The sequence below is a fragment of the Diabrotica virgifera genome, chromosome 1 (genome assembly GCF_917563875.1).
Source record: "Diabrotica virgifera virgifera chromosome 1, PGI_DIABVI_V3a".
NCBI classification, from domain to species: Eukaryota; Metazoa; Arthropoda; class Insecta; order Coleoptera; family Chrysomelidae; genus Diabrotica; species Diabrotica virgifera.
The window spans coordinates 17,265,153-17,286,372 of record NC_065443.1 but is presented as its reverse complement, the minus strand read 5'-3'; the positions used below and the strand labels follow the sequence as shown (position 1 = coordinate 17,286,372).

At 32.1% G+C, this 21,220-nt stretch overlaps 1 protein-coding gene across 3 annotated transcripts in view; it reads right to left on the bottom strand.

The window, feature by feature from the left end:
* Window positions 1–21,220, bottom strand: part of LOC126887496 (leucine-rich repeat-containing protein 15-like) — a 372,111-nt gene that overhangs the window by 293,407 nt on the left and 57,484 nt on the right. For all 3 annotated transcript variants that reach the window (XR_007699077.1, XM_050655106.1, XM_050655114.1), the window contains exon 2: window positions 18,186–18,202. The gene's annotated coding sequence lies outside the window, so the exon portion shown is untranslated. The remainder of the gene's footprint in view (window positions 1–18,185; window positions 18,203–21,220) is intronic.

Sequence of the window (21,220 nt, the reverse complement as noted above, 5' to 3'; positions counted from 1 at the left end):
AAAAAAACCTACGATTTTAATGATTTTGTGACAGCTGTTGGAAATGCAAATTCAAAAAAGGTTACAATAAAAACAATGCAGTATACAGATTTTTTTAAGTGTCAACACTTCGCGTTACAAGCAAAAATTAAAAAAATAGAGCCACGTCCTTACTTGGCGAAAATAACAGAAATTGTTGCCAACAGGGATCATTTTCTCTAAAGTACAAGTTAACAAATAAATCTGATAGTATGTTTGAAATGAATTTTCTTCAAAATAAAGTTTTAAATAAGAAACTTCCCAGCCCTCAGACATTTACATCTGCTTGTGGAGTATCAAAAAATAAAAAAGAAACCCTTATTAAAAATCTCAAAACCATAATGCCTTCAAATAGATTACAATTTTGGCAAAACCTTGCGGAAGATAAGAATTAATAAAATAATTTCTTTGTATATTTAATTTTCTTAATTTTGTATTAAATTTTGTTTGTTAGGGTTTATTCGGTATAATAAATGTGGTTTTTTTATTAAATATGTACATTTTGTTGTTTAATTATACCTATTTTCTGTAACATTATGCTAAGAAAAAACAGCGCATATACATAACATCCGTAGATGCTGTAGTTTTACTTAGCAATTTTTAATATTATTTACAATTTTTTTCCCAGTATCTGCCATAGTAGGCATAAAATTAGGATAAATTACTGCTTCTTTTTTTAAAACATAGTTTACTTACAGACTTATTGATATAAAGTAAAATCGTTTTTAACCGCATTGTTGTAACAATTTTAGCACCTTTTAAAAGTTGCAGATTCTTTGAAGTCCATTTACTCATTTTTATAAATACTGCAGATGCGGTGGTTTTCCTTAGGAGGGCAGTATACTATGAAGACTGATCCGAAAAAATGACTAAAGTTCATTTCGAATTTAACACAGAAACGGGTACCTATTAGGAAGCATGAAATAAATGAATGATGTAATATTATATAACAATATTATTATTTGGAATAGTGGACTATGGTCTGCATTACGAAAGCCATAAGCCTTTTTCTATATGTCACTTGGGAGGACCGCATGTTTGAATATAAATAGGAGTCCAAAAAAACTTATCAAGTCAGAAATAAAATTGTGTCACTTTTTATCGCTTACACAATCAACTTTACCGATTCTAAATTCTATCTACTTAATTTATGATATTCTAATCTCCATACGGTACTTTTCAGCAGTGCTGGCGAAATGCTCGTAATTTTATTCATAGATTCCGCCTTTCAATTTCATTTAAAAATCAACTTCATCGATTTCTCAAATGCAGCTCTTTCCTCTCAGAGATAAAATTCAATAAAAGCGTCTCTAAAAAGTTGAAAAAGATCCCCTGGTCAGGACCGTAAGGCATATCCATTTCATGTTTGTACAAGATCTTTGATTAAAGTAGCTAAGCGATTCAAAAATCCGGGTTGAATTAAAGGATAAATAAAGATGCAGGGATACAGAGCTTATGACATTTATTAAAAGTTTGAGATTTTTTTTAACATTTAATCATAAGGATATTTTGTATCATATAAAGGGTGATTCATTTAGAGGTACTTTTTTGGTGAGGATTTGTTGGGGATCGTGCATGAATCGTATCACCTGACGTTGTGTTTTTATTCAGTATTGTTTGACATTTCATCCTAGAAAGACTTAACTCGGCACAACGTCTAGAAATTATTTAGCTGTATTACGAAAATAGGTGTTCAATGAGGAATGTGTTTCGTGCGGTTAGAGCAAAAGAATGTTTTCCGATGAGGCCCGTTTTGGGCTTAATGAGGATGTAAATAAACAAAATGCCCGTATTTGGGTTGATGAGCAACCGAAAGAGGTTCAAGAGTTGCCAATACATTCAGAAAAAACCACTGTTTGGTGTGGTTTATGAGCCGGTGTCATCGTCGGTCCATGTCTTGGACCGGCCAGAATGTTACTGTGAATGGAGACTATTATCGCGCCATGATAACGGACTATTTGGTACCAGAAATTAAAGTTCGTAGTTTAAGTGATACTTGGTTCCAAAAATATGGCGTATACATCCCGTAAAAGCATGGCTTTACTGAGAAAACGGTTCGGTGAGCAATTTATTTCACGCTTCGGACCAGTGACTTGGCCGCCTATATCCTGTGACATCACACGTCTAGTCGTTTTCCTCTGGGGCTACCTCAACTCCAAAGTCTATTCCAAGATGGAGGCGTTGGAGGCCAGTATTACTCTAGTCACTGGTCAAATACCAATCGAAGAGCTCGAACGCGTCATAGAGAATTATACCTTCAGAATGGACCGTCTTAACCGCAGTCATGGTCAACATTTGAAAGAAATTATCTTTAAGGAGTAATTGTAAAGAATGGTTCTTTTTTACGACAATAAATATTTTTAAATAAAATTCATTTTTTCTTCTTAAAAAAAAAGTACCTCTAAATGAATCACCCTTTATAGGGGAGTGCAATTAGAACGAAAAGATACAATGTTTCGGAAAAAATCAAACAAGGTTATATTTTTCTAAAAATTTTTTTGTTAGTTTATAAATATGTTAAAGTAAAAAGTTCTACTCACAAATTTCGCCGCTAATTGTTTATTAATTGTTTAAACAATAACAATTGTTTTAATAATGTTTAAATAATGTTAAGAATATGGGTGAATTCAACATTTTATTTTGATAAAAAATGTTTTTATTTTAGTTTTGATTATGCTGAACCCGAATCTGACATTACAGTTTTCAAATTCAAAATGGCGGATTCAAAATGGTGGATTTTTTCCTAAAAATCCTTAAAAAGTAGTTGTTAAATCCGAATTTTTTGTATAAAACGTGTTTGTTTGCATATATGTGGATATTTTTGAGAGGTTGTTGAACCTGAATCAAATTTTGATAATTTAAATTATAAAATGACAGATACAAAATGGCGGATAACTTAAAAAATAGTTGTAAAATCATAATTTTATTTACAAAATGTATTTATTTCTACATATATTTATTTTTGAGTGCTTTGATAAACCTAACTTAAATGTTAACATTATAAACTATAAAATGGCGGATCCAAAATGCGGATTTTCTAAAAAGAACATTTTTCTAAAACATTTATTGTCTTTATTTGTAACGGGTTGTTGAATCTGAATTAAAGATTAAACATTTAAATTTCAAATAGGCGGATCCAAAATGGCGGATATTTAAATGAAAAACAAGTAGAATCCAATCAAACAAATATGGAATTTTATTCTTAAAAAAAAAAGATAAACAAATAATTTTCACAATAATGTTAAAAATTAAAATGTATTAATTACATATTGGAACATATTTTTTAATTCCAAACAACTTTCCTTTATAAAAATTTTCGATATTGTGAAATATAAAGGTACTTTACTCTTGAGTGAAATTCATATTTTTTGACATACCTCGTAAAAAATTAACAAAATTTGATATTTGATGGTTGTATCTTATGTTATATATACGATGCAGAGTATTTTATAAAGAATAACTTTTTTCGTAAAACTGATATTAAAAAAGTTATCAATAGGTTCCAAGTTACGCAGACATACTGTATAAGAGCTAAAAAAATTTTTTTTTGTTGAACATTTATTATTGTTGAAGCTTATTATTAAATGTATTTTAGGTAAGTTTTACAGAAAAAAGTTTTGATCACTCTGTATATACATTTTTTCAGCTGGTAATTTTCGGTTTTTGTATTACATTTTTGTTATCTTTCTTAGTTTTCTCAAAAATAAATTATTTATTTCATTTTTAGACTAAAATAATTCAGTGTTTTTTAAAGATTACATCCCGAGCTTTAAAAAAATAGCAAAAAAATTGTATTAGATTTATTCAAACTTGAGTAATACCGTCTTAAATTGGTGGGAATTCTGTAAAACTATAAAGTTTTCAAAAATTACAGTTTTTGAGACATCGTATTATTTGAATTAAATTTTTGAGATTTTTTTAATAAAACATCGTTTAGTAAGATAATTGAGAGTTAAGGTTGTGCAAATTTGAGAGTTTTATAAGTAAAATTATAGTAGTTACACATTTTTAAATCATTTTTAAACAAAATTCATGTAAGGCTCAATTTCCGCCCACACCGTACTTATGTCCATACATTTTATTTCTTTTTATTACAACCATAAGATAGCTTATTTCATCTTCTTTCATGTCCAATTTGTAAAATTTCTTTTGGTCCCTTAGTTAAAGAATTACATTAAAAAAACTCAACCGTGCACTTCTTCCAACGCTAGTTTACAGTGCGCCAATGTGTGTGAGAAGGGTGACTTTAGCGTTATAAATAAAAAATTACAGAAGCTAGAGATTTAATTTTAGAAAAATCTTTATATAAGGTTTTTTTTGTAAAATTTTCTGAATTTTTCATTGGTCAAGTCAGTTTTTTTCTAAAAATTATATTTTCGGAGTTATTTAAAAAAACATCTAATTTCGCTGTTCATTTGTTTAATAAAAAATCAAGCACCCACTTCTCGAGTAGAACTTTTTGATATGTTGTTTATTAAACATTTCTTAATGAAATTACAAAAAGTTTTATCTTGTTTGATTTTTTCCGAGGTGAAAATCTAAATGCACTCCCCTATTATAAGAAAATTAAATAACATATTGAAATCGTTCTATTCTTTCGACTCAAAACGATAGTTGTGTTTGCTAATGTCTCAACATACAGAGTGAAACGGTAAAATGGAATAAATTTGATAATAAATAAATAGTTCCGCTACAGTCGGGTAATTTTTTATGTTCGCGGTAGGGAATAGATCTCTAGGATGCGTACGTGAGCGAACTTTGTCCACGTGAGTCATAATTATCTCCCAACCTCCTGGTACATGAGAGAAATGATATTCTAGCTAGAACCATAATCCCTCCTAACAACCAAAGTTTCCCTTCCCATAACCTACTCGTCTGTCGTGCAGCAACATCAGTACCAAGAAAGAGTATAAAGGAAATGATTCTGGATCGGTCTATTATTGGATACTAGAAGTTTTATTGGTTTTAAGAGGACCATGGGCATAATGAGTCACTTTTTAAAGCTTTTCTTAAGAGTCCTACACAATACATTATTTAAGAAATGTGTAGAAGTCAGTGGCTGGAGTCAGCTTGGTTTCAAAAATGGACTTGGCACGAGAAAAGCGATCTTTAGTATGCAAACATTAATACAGAATTGTTTAGACCAAAGAAATGATGTTTTTATCTATTTCATCGATTATGAGAAAGTATTCGATAATGCAAAAAACGAATTGATGATATTATACCTACAAAAGTTGGGATTGGATTCCAAGGACATAAGAATTATCACCAATCTGTATTGGAACCAATTTTGTTCAATTTATACGTCCAAAAAGCCTCCACAGAAGTAATGGCAGACTCTAATAAAGGTATAAAAATTAACGGCATATTAACATCAGGAATGCCGATGGCACAGCGATAGTGGCAGATAACATCGAAGATCTTCAATGCCTTTTAAATGATCTCACTCTTGCCAGTTAATCTCTGGAGAATAAATCGAACAACTCTTCTTCTTCTTCTTCTTCTTCTTCTTCTTCTTCTTCTTTTGGCATCATAACTTTGGGATGGGTCTTTGTTTGTCTGGCTATGTCCTTCCATTCAGATCTCTCGTGGGCCCTTCTCCTCCATTGTCTTCTGTTCATGGTTTTCAGGTCGTCTTCCACGTTATCCAACCATCTCGTCCTGGGCCTTTCTTATTTCCGCCCTCCTACCGGCTTCCACTGTAATCTTCTTTCTCGTTTTCATGTCTTCTTGTCGCTGAACATGTCCCAGCCATGACAGTCTTTGTCTTTTCACAAATCTTACAATGTCATACCCTTCATTCAGTTCATTAACCTCGTCGTTTCTCCTGATTCTCCATGTACCGTCTTCCTCTTGCACCGGATCATATACTTCTCAGTATCTTTCTCTCGAATGTCCTGAGTTGGGCTTCATCTTTTTTCGTCATTACCCAGGTTTCACAACCATAGGTTACGGGTCTAATTAAAGTTCTGTAGATGGTAATTTTGATTTTTTTGTCTAATAATTTCGATGTCATCAATCTTTTATTAGCATAGTATGTACGATTTCCACTGGAAATAAGTTCGCTACTTACGGAATTCTTCTGATTGATCTCTGTACCCAGATATGGGAAAGCATCCACACATTCAATAGTATAGTTGTCTATTGTTAAATTATTTTCAATCTCAGGTGTTCTTTTGATAGTCTTTGTACTTAGTTTTTATTTCGTTTATTTTAAGCCCTCTTTTTTGTGCTTCAGGATCAATTTCCTTGAACGTCTCCATTAGTCGTGTCTTGCTTCTACTAATAATGGTGACATCGTCTGCGTATGCAGTAATTTGTACTGTTTTGGTGTTTATATGGCCGGTTACATAGGTTTTTCTGATGACTGCTTCAAGAACTAGGTTGAAAAGCATGGTTGAAAGTGCGTCTCCCTGTCTCACCCCTTATGTTGATGTTTAACAGGGGAGACAGTTCTCCATCTACTCTAACTGCGGCTTTTGAACCCTGCAACGTCATTTTTATGAGGCTGATATATTTTTTTGGTATACCTAGGTTTCGGAGGTCTTCCAGCATTTTGTCTCTTTTCACACAAATTGAACAACTCAGGCAATTTAAATACTTGGGTTGCCTGCTGAACGAGGGTTGGGGCCCTGAAAATGAAATAAAGAGCAGAGTAGAACAAGCCAGAAACTCTTTTCTGAGGTTTCGTAAATTTTTGACTGATCGAAAGTTGGATTTCAACCTTCGATACAAGATGCTAAATCTTTTCGTTTGGCCTGTGCTCTTGTATGGAATGGAAGCATGGACGTTAAGGTCCAATTCCATTAACAAACTTGAAGTGTTTGAAATGTGGTGGCTGCATCGAATGCTTAGAATATCATGAACAGACAGAGCCAGAAATGAGAAAGTACTAAGAAGAGCGGGCTTACAGGATAGGGAACTTTTTAATTATGTTAAAAGTAAGAAGACTGCATACTTGGGGCACATATTACGAGGAGAACGATTCACTTTTCAGCAACTGATACTCGACGGAAAGATAGAGGGTAAAGGTAGAATTCCGCACCAAGCGACCGAGACAGGAGACTTTATTTATTAATAAAAATGTATTATACAAATCACTGTCAACTCCGAACTGTCGCGCGACGACACACTTCACCACTGCTCTCGTAGGAGACTGAGGAGACACAGACAGGCGACAGTGGCTGGTCTCGGTCGCGGGCTGCAGAACTACCCTGATCTAATTACATTGAGAGCAGTCGTGGTGAGACCACAATCGGTCTCGCCTATCTGTCGCCTGTTCCGGTCTCCTGTCTCGGTCGCTTGGTGCGGAATTCTACCTTAAGAGTGGACTGGGACGTAAAAAGATGTTACGCCTGCGTAATGTTCGCCAATGGACAGCAATCCACAGCTACGAAATGTTTCGCAATGCTGCTAAAAACAGAAATATTTAATCTTGAATATCTAATATCTCATAACAAGACAATGTACGGTGGACGACTACCTAGAAATGCACGGCACCTTAAGAATAAGCGAATGATGAAAAGATCAATGATAAACTACTCCATTACTCTTCTCTAATATAATCATCCCCACAATTGAAATACAAGATAAGGCCCTAAGTCTACAAGAAACTGTTGATAGTCAGAGGGAGCTAAAAATCCGTGGACAGAATGTAAAAATTGGAAGAAGTGTTTTTCAAGCTGATAAATGACCCCGCAGAAACCTTATGGGAAATGGCTCTCTGTCAAATACTCTGAAACTTTGGGTTTTGGTAGTCCTTGATGTGTAGAAAAAAAGACTCATTGGGCGTGTAGCTCCAAAAATCATGGTTTTAAGAGATAAGTCTCTGAAGTTATAGGTACTTACAGTGAGGACGTTTAAGTTGGAATAATTTCATTTTCTCGAGAATAGGCGACTCTGGAGATAAATTACTAATCAGGTCGATTTTTATTTTGAAATTATAATTTTTTGGCATATATATCATACTAGTGACGTCATCCATCTGTACGTGATGGCGCAATCGATGATTTTTTTATATAAGAATAGGGGTTGTGTGATAGCTCATTTGAAAGGTTATTAAATTCTCTAGGCAATAGCATAAACATTAAAACAATATTATTTATACAGGGTGCCCCAAATTTTTTTTTTTGAATTAAATCAATTGAGACACAAAGAAGAATGTATATAATTTATTTAATTCGAAATATATTTTACTGTTGTCCGAAACTAGGAAAAAATGTTTATCTGATAAATAAATATTTTTTTTCGCTTAAATTCAATATTAAAGCTGCCACCCACCTGCCTCTTAGCAGTTTGAACATTTAGTTTAAGCGAAAGGGGCCGTGTGATAGCTTATTTGAAAGGTTATTTTATTCTCTATTCACTAATATAAACATTAACATAATTATTTATACAGGGTGTCCAAAATTTTTGTTGAATTAAATTAATTGAGACAAAAAGAAGAATGTATATAATTTATTTAATTCGAAATACATTTTACTGCTGTCAGAAAACAGAAAAAAATGTTAACTTAAAAAATAAACATTGCTTATCGCTTAAATTAAATGTTCAAACTGCTAAGAGGCATGTGGGTGGCAGCTTTAATATTGAATTTAAGCGAAAAACAATATTTATACAGGGTGTTTCATTAATAATTGTCCATATAGTAACTGGAGAAACCTTATCACAAAATACGAAGATTCAACCTAAAACACTTAAATAAAATGTGGTTCCTTACTGAGTTACAGGGTGTTTTATCTAAAAATTTAAAAACTATTTTTGCTCAGCATTTTATAACTATTCGACGTATCCTTTTCATACTTGGCAGAAAGTGCGACTACTATACACTCTACTAAATTATGATAAACAAACGTTTCTAGGTACTACCAGAGACGTACGACAGGGGATAGGGAATGGTTGATCCTTTTCAAATTCTACGCCACTGGAGGAATTACTATTTTAGTATTATTTTTAGTTTCTCCAATACTTCCTACGTAAATAATATACTCTTCATTGGTAACAATAAAGTCATTAGTTTTCGAGATATTTGAAGATAAATATGAAACGGCACAGTTATTTTGATTAATTTATGATATGATTAAAATTTAAAAATTATTTGTACCCAGTACTTTAAAACTATTTGGCGTATCCTTATCATACTTGGCAGAAAGTGTAGGTACTGTACACCCTACTAAATTAAGATAAACAAACGTTTCTAGCTAGTACCAGAGGCGCACGACAGGTGATAGTGGCTGGTTGACCCTTCCCAAATTCTACGCCCCTGACGAAATTGCTAGTTTAGTATAATTTTTTGATTTTCCAATACTTTTTATGTTAATAATATACTCTTCATTCGTAACGATAAAATGATTAGTTTTCGAGATATTTGAAATTAAAAATGAAGCGACACAATACATTAGTCAAAATAACCGTGTCGTTTCATTTATAACTTCAAAGATCTCGAAAACTAATGATTTTATCGTTCCGAATGAAGAGTATATTATTTTCATAGAAAGTATTGGAGAATCCAAAAATTGAACTAAAATAGCAATTCCGCCAGTGGCGTAGAATTTGGATTTAGTAGTTTGTGCAGTACCTATACTTCCTGCCAAGTATGAAAAGGATACGTCGATTAGTTTTAAAATGCTAAGCAAAAATAGTTTTTAAATTTTTAGATAAAACACCCTGTAACTCAGTAAGAAACCACATTTTATTTAAGTGTTTTAGGTTAAATCTTCGTATTTTGTGGTAAGGTTTCTCCAGTTACTATATGGACAATTATTAATGAAACACCCTGTATATATAAAAATAAACATTTTTTCCTGTTTTCGGACAACAGTAAAATGTATTTCGAATTAAATAAATTATATACATTCTTCTTTTTGTCTCCATTTATTTTTATTCAAAAAAATTTTTTGGGCATCCTGTATAAATAATTATGTTAATGTTTATATTATTGAATATATAATTGAATAACCTTTCAAATAAGCTATCACACGACCCCTATTTTTATTAAAAAAATCATCGATTGCGCCATCACGCCCAGATGGATAACGTCACTAGTATGATATATATGCCAAAAATTTGTAATTTAAAAATAAAAATCGACCTGATTTCTCCAGAGTCGTCAATTCTCGAGAAAATTAATTTATTCCAACCCAAACGTCCTCACTGTACACCTATAACTTCAGAGGCTTATATCTTAAAACCATGATTTTTTGGAGCTACGCTCCCATTGAGTCTTTTGTTCTACACATCAAGGACTACCAGAACCCAAAGTTTCAGAGCATTTGACAAAGATTCATTTTCCATAAGGCTTCTGCGGGGTCCTTATATAATTTAGAAAAAAGAAAGGGTAGACTGAAAAATCGATATTCTCGAAATTAGTAAACAGAGCCAAGATCCAGAAAGATAATTAAAACTGTAGACAAAACAAGGTCTGACAAGATACACAGAAAAATTAGGACAATAACACAATAAGGGAAGCAAACGAAGATTGGTTTAATGCCTTCAAATAAAAAATCTACAAGAATTATATGACATATAAAAGAAGATTATAGAAATAAACTAATTGACTAATAAATCTATGTCTAAATCTATGACTTTTTATTCTGTGAAAAAAGTTTAATGGTTTGCTCCCTTGCATTGGTGCATAATTCGAATATTCTAAGTACCGATCTTTTTCACTCTTGGTACCTTTTTGGCTCGGCGGGAAAGAATTTATACTAATAGAAAAAGTGACTTGAACAATGTAAGAATATATTTTGCGTTCTCACACAAAATCCTCAAAACAAAATTTCGCCATTATTGGAATATTTAACAAACGCTTTTTTCGGAGTATTTCATTTTATTAATCACTAGCTTTCAAACTCTGATAGAGCATGTATCCAAAATATTGTTTATTTTGTACAAATTTTAACTAATTTATCCCAACTGTTATTGCATTTGCGATTATATATTCAGGTTTTAATTACTTAGTTTATTTACGTTATAATTAATATAGCTTTAGTTACATAATAATATTAGTATAAATAGTAATAAACTGGTAATGTATTTAACCGTTTTAGGCACTAGTTTGCAAAATTACAACATGCAAAATTAAAGCATTAGGCTGATTTTGTATTCATGAAATGTCCACACAAAGTTTAAGTTCATAGATGGCTTATTATCTTGTCTATAGGGTGTTTTGATTTATTTCGATTTTTTCTAAAAATTTAAGGTTTTAGAATACAATAAATATCTACGAATCTAATATTCGCACATCTATTGTAACATCCTGTATCTTATTAGTCTTCCGTGTGACAAATTTACTTAGCTTTAAAACTATATAATGGCTTTCTATACCTTTCTATATCTCTTTTCATTTTTTAAATATTTTAATATTTCCTGTTGTTGTTCTGAAGCTATTTCCTTGTGGCATTTTTATAATTACGTATTTTTTATGGGAAATAAGCCACAATTTTATTAAAAAATGAATTTATTAACGTTTCGAAGCCCAAATCGGGTTTCGTTGTCAAAATACAAAATACTATTAAAATCAATAAACATATTGTTGCTAAGTAAAAAAATTCTTCTAATAATTTATTTAATCTGACTCATTTATATTGGCAATTCAGACGTATATTATACATTTTAAAGTAGAAGACTTTAAAATGATATCGCCAATATTTATGAGTTGCGTTCCTGGGACGACTTTACTAAAAGATAGTTCATTCGATTACATGAAATCAATCCCAACTCAAGAATATCCGTCGCAAAAAAATCATAGCATGTGATCTGTCTTTAAAAAGACAACCAAATGCAACGATGACAGTAAAATTCTCGCGTTAGAGATTCCATAGTAAATCACGAGGCAAAACCAGGAAACCCCCCTGAGTTCGTTAAGGGGGGCCCGAAAAACAAAATCTATCCTTAAAAAGACTCGAAATTGTCAGATTAAGATAAGGTAAGTTAAGTACATACACAAAGAGTGTATATTTCAAAAATCTGATGATTTAGCCGGGCGTAAGGAAATGGGTGAGTCCCAAAATTTCACAAGAAAAAAGCGAATATTTCGCGAAATGAATGACAGATCGAAAAACTAAATAATATGTGCTCAATATTTTTTAAAAATCTATCGAATGATACCAAACAAAACTTCCCACGGAGAGGGGTGGGGGGTAAATTTAATATTTTAAATACGAATCCCGCGATATTTCGCGAAATGAGCATCAGATCGAAAAACTGTAAAATACACTTATTCAATATTTTTGAAAAATCTATCGAATGGCACCACACACGACCTCCCACGGAGGTGGGAGTGGGGGGTTACTTTAAAATCTTAAATAGGAGCCCCCAGTTTTTATTGCAGATTTGGATTCCTTACGTAAAAGTAAGTAACTTTTATTCGAAACATTTTTTCGAATTATGGATAGATGGCGTTATAATCGGAAAGAACCATTGTTCGAAATGAAAAATTAAATTAAAAAATGGCAAGCGCCCACTAAAATGAAAAACTTTACTTAACTTTTTTTGGTTTTAGGACCTACTCTTCACAACCCAATAGGTCCCCAAAGCGCTCGGGTGACTGCACGTTTAGCATACTTCGCTCCCCTACTATAAAAACATTAAATAGAATAAGATCAAATCACGCACTAACCCCAGCATACAAACACAGAATAGGTATCAGTGGTAACCCATATTGCGCCTGTGGTGGAATTGGAGATCTACAGCACCTCATATTGGAGTGTGGACAGTGCAGACAAAATATTAAAATAATGTATGAAGAGTTAGTTGATCTAAATTGCCCTTTACCTATTAATTTAAATGAAATTATTTTTTCAAATAATAATCAGACGTTAACATGTCTTTACAAATATGTAACGTCCTGTAAATTGAAATTTTAAATAGGCTTAGGTAATAAAATTAAAAATAATTGTAAACATATCACACAAAATTGAAAAATGTATCCATTAATATTATAACACACTGTAAATTTAGATTATAAGTAGGCTTAGATGATTAAATTAATTGTTATTGTAATACCATACAAAAAAAACAAATAGTCTGGCTAATTGGCTAAGCCAAAGCCATTATAAAATAAAAAATAAAGAAAAGAAAAGGAAAACGGCGTATTTGGGTCACATCATGCGAAACGAACAATACCAGTTCCTTCAACTTATAATCCAGGGTAAAATTGAAGGCAAGAGAGGAATAGGACGCAAGAAAATGTCACGGCTCCGAAATATAAGGCAATGAACAGGGATTAACGACATACAATCTCTGATACACATTACAAGAAACAAAGAGTTAATGGAAAATGTGATCGCTAACATCCATTAGTGGATTTGTATCTGAAGAAGAAGAAGACACATTACTAGTGGCCTAATTTTCTTGCATTATGGATGTTTATCTTAATATTTAGACGTTGTACCATTTCGTCTTCTTTTACTTAAAAATGATTATATTTTATTAAAGCTGATTCGCACGGATGTAAACTCAGTAAGTTAATATTTTGACATATGTTCCACAAATTCAAAACGGTCAAGAGAGTCTGAACAGTTGGATCAGAAAGGTCGATTGAATTACGCTCTGTCGAGATAAGAAATCGGCATGAGCATGACGAAGCATTCTCAAGTCGTCGTCGCGGAGACACAACCAGATTTTCCCTGCGAAAAAGTAAAAATTCAACGAGGACGATATTCATCATATCGTGAAAATGCATACCGTTTTCGACGATTTTTAAAAACTTTATTTTGTAAAGGATGTTCGATGCGTTGAAAAGCTGCTGAAGTCGGAAGTGCATGTATTATTGACAGAATGACACACATTTAATATCTCACATATTGAGGTATGTGAGGTATTAAAGGAAAATACGAAATACCAATTCCGACCTAATTACATGATGTGTATGATTTCTAAATTTTACTTTTAGGGGAGTGCATATAGATTTTCACTTAGGAAAAAATCAAGCAAGATAGAACTTTTTGTAATTTCATTAAGAAATGTTTAATAAACAACATATCAAAAAGTTCTACTAGAGAAGTGGGTGCTTCATTTTTTATTAAACAAATGAACTACGAAGTTTGATGTTTTTTTAAATAACTCCGAAAATATAAATTTTAGAAGAAAACTGACTTGACCATTGAAAAATTTAGAAAATTTTACAGAAAAAACCTTGTATAAAGAATTTTCTAAAATTAAATCTGTATCTTCTATAATTTTTTATTTATAACGCTAAAGTCACTCTTCTCACAAACATTGACGCACTGTAAATTAGCGTATGGAGAAGTGCACGGTTGAGTTATTTTAATGTAATTCTTTAGCTAATAGATCAAATGAAATTTTACAAATTGAACCTAAAAGAAGAGTAATTAAGCTATCTTATGGTTGTAATAAAAAGAAATAAAATGTGTGGGCATAAGTACGATGGGGGCGGAAAGTGAGCCTTACATGAATGTTGTTTAAAAATGATTTAAAAATGTGTAACTAATACAATTTTTCTTATAAAACCCCTTAATTTAGCACAACTTACCTTTCAAGCATCGTACTAAATGATGTTTCATTCAAAAAAAATCTCAAAAATTTAATTCAAGTGATATGATGTCTTAAAAAATGTAATTTTTGAAATCTTCATAGTTTTATAGAATTACCACCACTTTAAGACGGTATTACTCAAGTTTGAACAAATCTATTACAGTTTTATAAGTGCTTTTTTAAAGGTTGGGATGTAATATTTACAATGCACTAGATTATTTTACTTTAGAAATGAAATAGACTATTTATTTTTGAGAAAATTAAGAAAGATAACAAAAATGTAATAGAAAAACCGAAAATTACCAGCTAAAAAAATGTTTATATAAAGTGATCAAAACTTTTTTCTGTAAAACTTACCTAAAATACATTTAATAATAAACTTCAACAATAATAAATGTTCAGCAAAAAAAATTTTTTTTAGCTCTTATCCAGTATGTCTGCGTAACTTGGAACCTACTGATAACGTTTTTATTATCAGTTTTATGAAAAAAAGTTATTCTTTATTCTCTGCATCGTATATAATCTAATATGCAATCATCAAATATCAAATTTAATGAATTTTATACGAGGTATGCCAAAAAATATGAATGTCACTCAAAAGTAAAGTATCGTTAAATTTCACAATATCGAAAATTGTTATTAAGAAAAGTTGTTTGGAATTAAAAAATTTGTCTTAGTGTTTAATTACATCCTTCTACTTAAAATATTGTGAATAATAAAGGCACTTAACTCTTAAGAAAAATTCATATTTTTTACATACCTCGTATAAAATTAAAACAGTTTATTGTCTGATGGTTGTATCTTAGATTTTAGACCAGGGAGACCATTTTATGAAGAATAACTTTTTTTCGTAAAAGTGCTAATAAAATAGTTATCATAATTGTAATAAAATGATGATGAGTATCCGTAATTTGAGAAAAAAATGAAAAAAAATTTTCGATTAGAATAATGTAATTGTATATTTAAACATAGTTTTTAATTCCAAACAACTTTTCATAATAGCATTTTTTGATATTCTGAAATATAAAGGCACTTGACTCTTTAACGAAATTCATATTTTTGACATAACTCATATAAAATTGATAAAATTTGATATCTGATGGTTGAGTTTTAGATTTTTGACTATCCAGAGCATTTTATGAAGAATAACTTTTTTTCGTAAAATTGATAATAAAAAAGTTTCCATGTGGTTCCTAGCTACGCAGACACACTGTATAAGAGCTTCTGTATAAGAATTTTCAAATTGCAATGCTATATTCGGATTCAGTATAATCAAAAACAAAATAGAAATATATTTGATCAAAGTAAAATGATGAATTTAACGATATTTTTAAAATTATTAATATAAAACAATTGTTATTGTTTAAACAATTAATACACAATTAGCGGCTAAATCCGCGAGTAGAACTTTTTACTTTAACATGTATATAAACTAACAAAAAAAGGTTTAGAAAAATGCATGTTTTCGTTCTAATTGCACTCCCCTATTTCATTCTACAAAAATGTTGGATAATATAATAGAATATAATTTCTTCAATTTAACCCCTAACCACTGACGTGTTTCATAATGTAGACTCTGACATGCGGTATGTCATACCGTTGCCTATTCTCTTTTGTTGTCAATATGAATTTGTCTTATATCACTGTATTTGTTTTCTGCATCAACTACGGAATGATTCTTCACACTGCTGTAAAATAAAATACTACTCTAAATAACATAAATTTTATTTTTTCGAGAAAAATATTATGAAGCCCATGCATAATATTAAAAAAATGGTGGCGGTTCTTACATAATCCTTTATAAACTGACTTACAAAAAACTTGAGTGTTGGTAACTAAAAAACAGTAAAATAATGTTGACACCAGTTAGATAGAACAACTGAATGAACTTGCTGCCATACTAATAGCAAAAGAATACATTGGACTGCTTTTAATTATCGAAACGTAAACACTGACATGCGAAAAATTCTATTGAACTGTAAGTCCATTAAAACGACTATTAAAAGAGCTTTGCACCCGAAAGCAGAAGTAAAGAAATGTTTTTAATGCAGCTGAGGTGCATATGAAAGATTCAATTAAAAGCATATACGATTTTATTAGAAAAAATGATTCCGAAAACGATGAAGACCGCGAAAATGTTAATGAGTAATTTTTCCACTATAATAAAAATAATTCTTTTCATTTTCACTCTATTTACTTTACACCCTGGGTAGATTCTAATTTCTTACTTTAACACAAAATACGCGAGAGTCGTAACTCTAAACGAATAAATGCGACGTCCTATCTGGGGAATTCTAAATATTGATACTAACCGATTAAAATTATAATTGCAATGCCTCGCAATGTGTTGGCGGGAGACAAGTTTAGGTAGCTTTTGAATGCATTCTACCCGGGATTTGTTGGGTACAAGTTACTCAGTAAGTTTTATGAAGATAGAAATTATTTTGCTACCAAGTGACGTAGCAACATTTGGATTAATTGCCTACAGAAATGTATCTACTTTAAACCACTTTTGTAGGAAGGATGTCAGCGGATTTCTAACAAATTTTAGTATTTATTTTACCTTAAAAAAGTAGCCTATAGCTATTTTTTAACGCTCTAGGTGCCCATGGGCCTGAATGTGACCCTCGAAAAAGTCAAAAAGAGCTTCAATATTTGAAGAGCTCTATCTCTAAGCCAAGTGGACCTATTTTAGCGCGTAGGTCTCATTATTCTTGTTATAATGTCAACTTTTTAATGATATACATTAGATTAAAGGTAATATTAAAACTGCTATAACTTTGGTTCTCGACCACTTAAAGGCTTGCTTAAACGCTTAAAATTTAGGTTTTATTATCTGTTTTAATAATTTATTGAGTTCTGATATTACATAATAATCAAACAGATGAGAGATATCTTACTTATGAAGCAAAAAGCTCAATTAGGCGGTAAAAAAAGAGTTAAAGGCTTAGATCGAGGAATTCAATAAATAGAGATTGTTTATACAAATCAAAGTATTTTCAACATTAATATCATAAGAGAGTGAGAATAAATTGACAATAATGCGACAATTGTTCAAAAACTTGTTTCCTGAAAATAGACACGAGAGCCCGGAGTGGTCGAGTGACCGTCTATCCATCAATTGTCTATTACTTTCCAGTAGACAAAAATACGATATATTCATAGATACGTCTGTTGATCCTTTTAAAGTCATACATAATCCCGAACTAATATTCTAAAATATCGATTCTGTTGCAGTAAATACTTTTTACATTACCCCTGCTAACTTTTCCCGAAGTTCATTTCAGACAATCATCAATTTCGAAGTGGTACTCCATTGTAGAAAGTTTCAACAGCAGCGCAAAAGGAATTCATTTCTATCCGAGTTAGAAGTTCGTTAGCGGCGCCCGATTAAATAAACAATTTATTACCCTATTTAGAGATGTTAAGAATTATTTATTGTTTCCTGTGATTAACTAATCCCTGTTGTTTAACGGTAATCGATTTTTAATTTATAGTTAAATCTCTTTTAAACCCTATTTAAACTTTTAATTATGTTATATAGTGGAGAAAGATCACGCAAAGGTAAAATATTGCGGTTATCGTTGTTGTGATTAATATATTTTTCATTATGTCTGATAACAAGAATACTAGCAACAAAAGAAAATGAGCCAATACAAGAAAAATCTTACCTTGGAGAAGATGAAATCTGAAACAATAAAAGAAATAATTTTAATTGCATTACATATATATTTAATTCAAAACAAATTAATAATTAAGCTTAAAGAATTTAAGCCACATATAGTGTGGCTCAAGGAGGCTGCAGATACCTGCGGGATATCTGAGAAACACAGGGAACGCCAAGGTCATTTAGAGGCAACTCACTATAAAGTTTTATAAAATATGTTTCAAAAATTTAAATCTTTTTATAACAGTTAGCATGGCAACTCTTTTCATAACCTTGATAAAAAAACTGTTAAACTGCTAGGCAAACATTCCCGCATAAAATGTGCAATGCACATGAATTATATCAAAATAATTTATCACAACAGTCGCAACTTCGTGAAATATACGTTATACAAACTGGTAAATTTAAAAGGGCGGTGTTCAATTTTTTGAAAAAGGGAATATTTTTGTTGATGAATTGTTGACTTTCTTTGTTGACAATTTTAATAATTTCATCCATGATTATCATCCATGAGAAATCATACCTTAACAAATACTAGACGTAAGAGCATTAACATCGCCCAATATCGGATCAAACCATAAAATGGCGCTTGGAAAATTTTTGCTCAAAATACCACAAAACAAGAAAAAACCACCCAAGTACTTCGAAAAACTAAACATTGAGTCTCTAGAGAACCAAAACACAAAATGGCTGTATAAAAGACGTTTAGAACAAAGATTTGAGATAAACCCAGTAACAACAGGTGAAGGAGTAAATGAAACATGGGGAAAAATAGAATATAATATATTACAAGCCGCAAAGGAAAGCATAGGGGTCAGAAAAATTAACCTGAATGCAACAAAAATATCAAAGCCCTGGTTTAATACTGAAATAAGAGATCTAGCGTATGAGAAGAGGAAAGCATACCTACAATAATGCACTAACAAAACACCAAACAATTACCAACAATACAGAGATACAAGAAATTACATAAATAATTTTAAGATAAGAAATATAAAAGGGAATATTGGACACGCTTTACCAAAGAAATGGAACACGATTTGTATGGGGCGCAAAGAAAAGTTTGGAAAATACTAAAAAATAGGAAAAACCCATCAACGAATATAGAAGTTTAAATAAAATAGAAGCAGAACAATGAACCGCCTATATAGAAGAACTATATAAGGAAGATACTATAATACCTGAAGAAGTGGAAGAAACAGGAAATGAAGACGAATCCAACATAGACACAGAACTAGAAATCACAAAAGTAGAAATAAGGAATAACATACGTAAATTAAAAAACAGAAAAGCACCAGGACCCGATGGTATACCAAATGAACTCCTGAAATACGGAGTAGAAACCTTAATAGAAAACATAGAGATCCTCTTTCAAGAAATAATATGTAGCCAGCGCAGCGTGTACCAGACCAGTGGAGGACGAGTATAACAATACCTAACCTATACACAAGAAAGGAAACAGCAAAGCCCTAGCAAATACCGCACGGTCACCTTGCTGAGCATAACTCTTAAACTCTTAACAAAAATTCTTGCCAATAAAGTAAAAGAAGAATACACAATTAGTGAGGAACAACAAGGTTTTCGGAAAAATAGGTAAACAATAGTCGCCATATTCATAGCCAGACAAATTGCTGAGAAAGCATTGGAATATAATAAACCTGCATTTATGTGCTTTATAAATCTGACTAAGGCCTTCGATTGTGTAAGATTGAAAGATGTGCTAAGATTGCTAAAGGAGAAAAATCAGCCCAACAAGATGATAAGGATAATTAAAGACCTTAATACGAAGAACAAAACAAGAATAGGAGTCGAGAATGAACTAACATCGGAAGTAGAAATCAACTCGGGAATCAGACAAGGGGATAGCTTGAGCCTATTGCTTTTTAATTTAGTAATGGACAAAATCATATAAAACATTAAAGGTACTGGAAAAAGATATAAGATGGCGGAAAAACAAATAAAAATCCTCTGTTATGCTGATAACGCAATCTTAATCTCCGATAACGAGGATAACCTACAGCGAATGGCACAAACTTTCAATACAGTGGCAAAGAACTACAACATGAAAATATCAACAGCCAAGACAAAATCCCTGGTAGTGTCAAGGGAACCCATAAGATGCAAATTAGTAATTAACAACGAACTAATTGAACAAGTCTCGAGATTCCAATATCTGGGAGTCGAAATATGTAGTAATGGAGATGTTAAAGAGAGCGTCCGAAAGCAAGCAAATAAAGCTAATTACGTGTCAGGATGTCTGAGGGATGTCATCTGGAGAAACAAAGATATGAGGCGGGAAGGGAAAGTACGCATATATAAATCATCTGTAAGACCGATTATGACGTACGCGATGGAAACAAGATGTGACACAGCGGAAACTAAGAGGATACTGAGAACATCGGAAATGAGAACGTTGAGGTCAATAACTGGGAAAACACTGAGAGACAGAATACCGAACGACAGAATAAGAGATCTCTGTAACATACAAGATATAGTACGGTGGGGAAGACAGAGACGACGAGAGTGGAATCAGCATGTAACGAGAATGGACAGCGAGATAATAGTCCGCATAGCCAGGAATTCGAAGCCAACAGACAAGAGACCAATAGGAAGGCCCTTTAAAAGGTGGCGAGATAGCTGGCAGTCAACATCACAGATACGAATACAAGCTTAAAATCGGCAAGGAAGATGCCAAGAGGCCTATTATAAGAAGAAGAAGAAGAAGAAGAAGAAGAAGAAGAAGAAGAAGATCCATGATTATATTGAAGAGGATAGGGCTCAGCGAATCACCCTGTCTTAGTCCGGCGATTGGCAATTTCCGCGATTGTTGCAGTTGACCAGCCAAAAAGATCACCAGGTCCTAAGAGTCTAAGGCCTCCTGTCTTCCTACCTAGCTGGTTTGCAATGCGGTTGCCTTTATTTCCGTTGTGTCCTTTAACCCACCTCAGGATGATGTTGTTACTATCCGAAGCTTGGGCTGGTGACTCATGACACTCCAGTACTAGCTCTGATATGACACGTGGTCTGTTCATGGTTAGT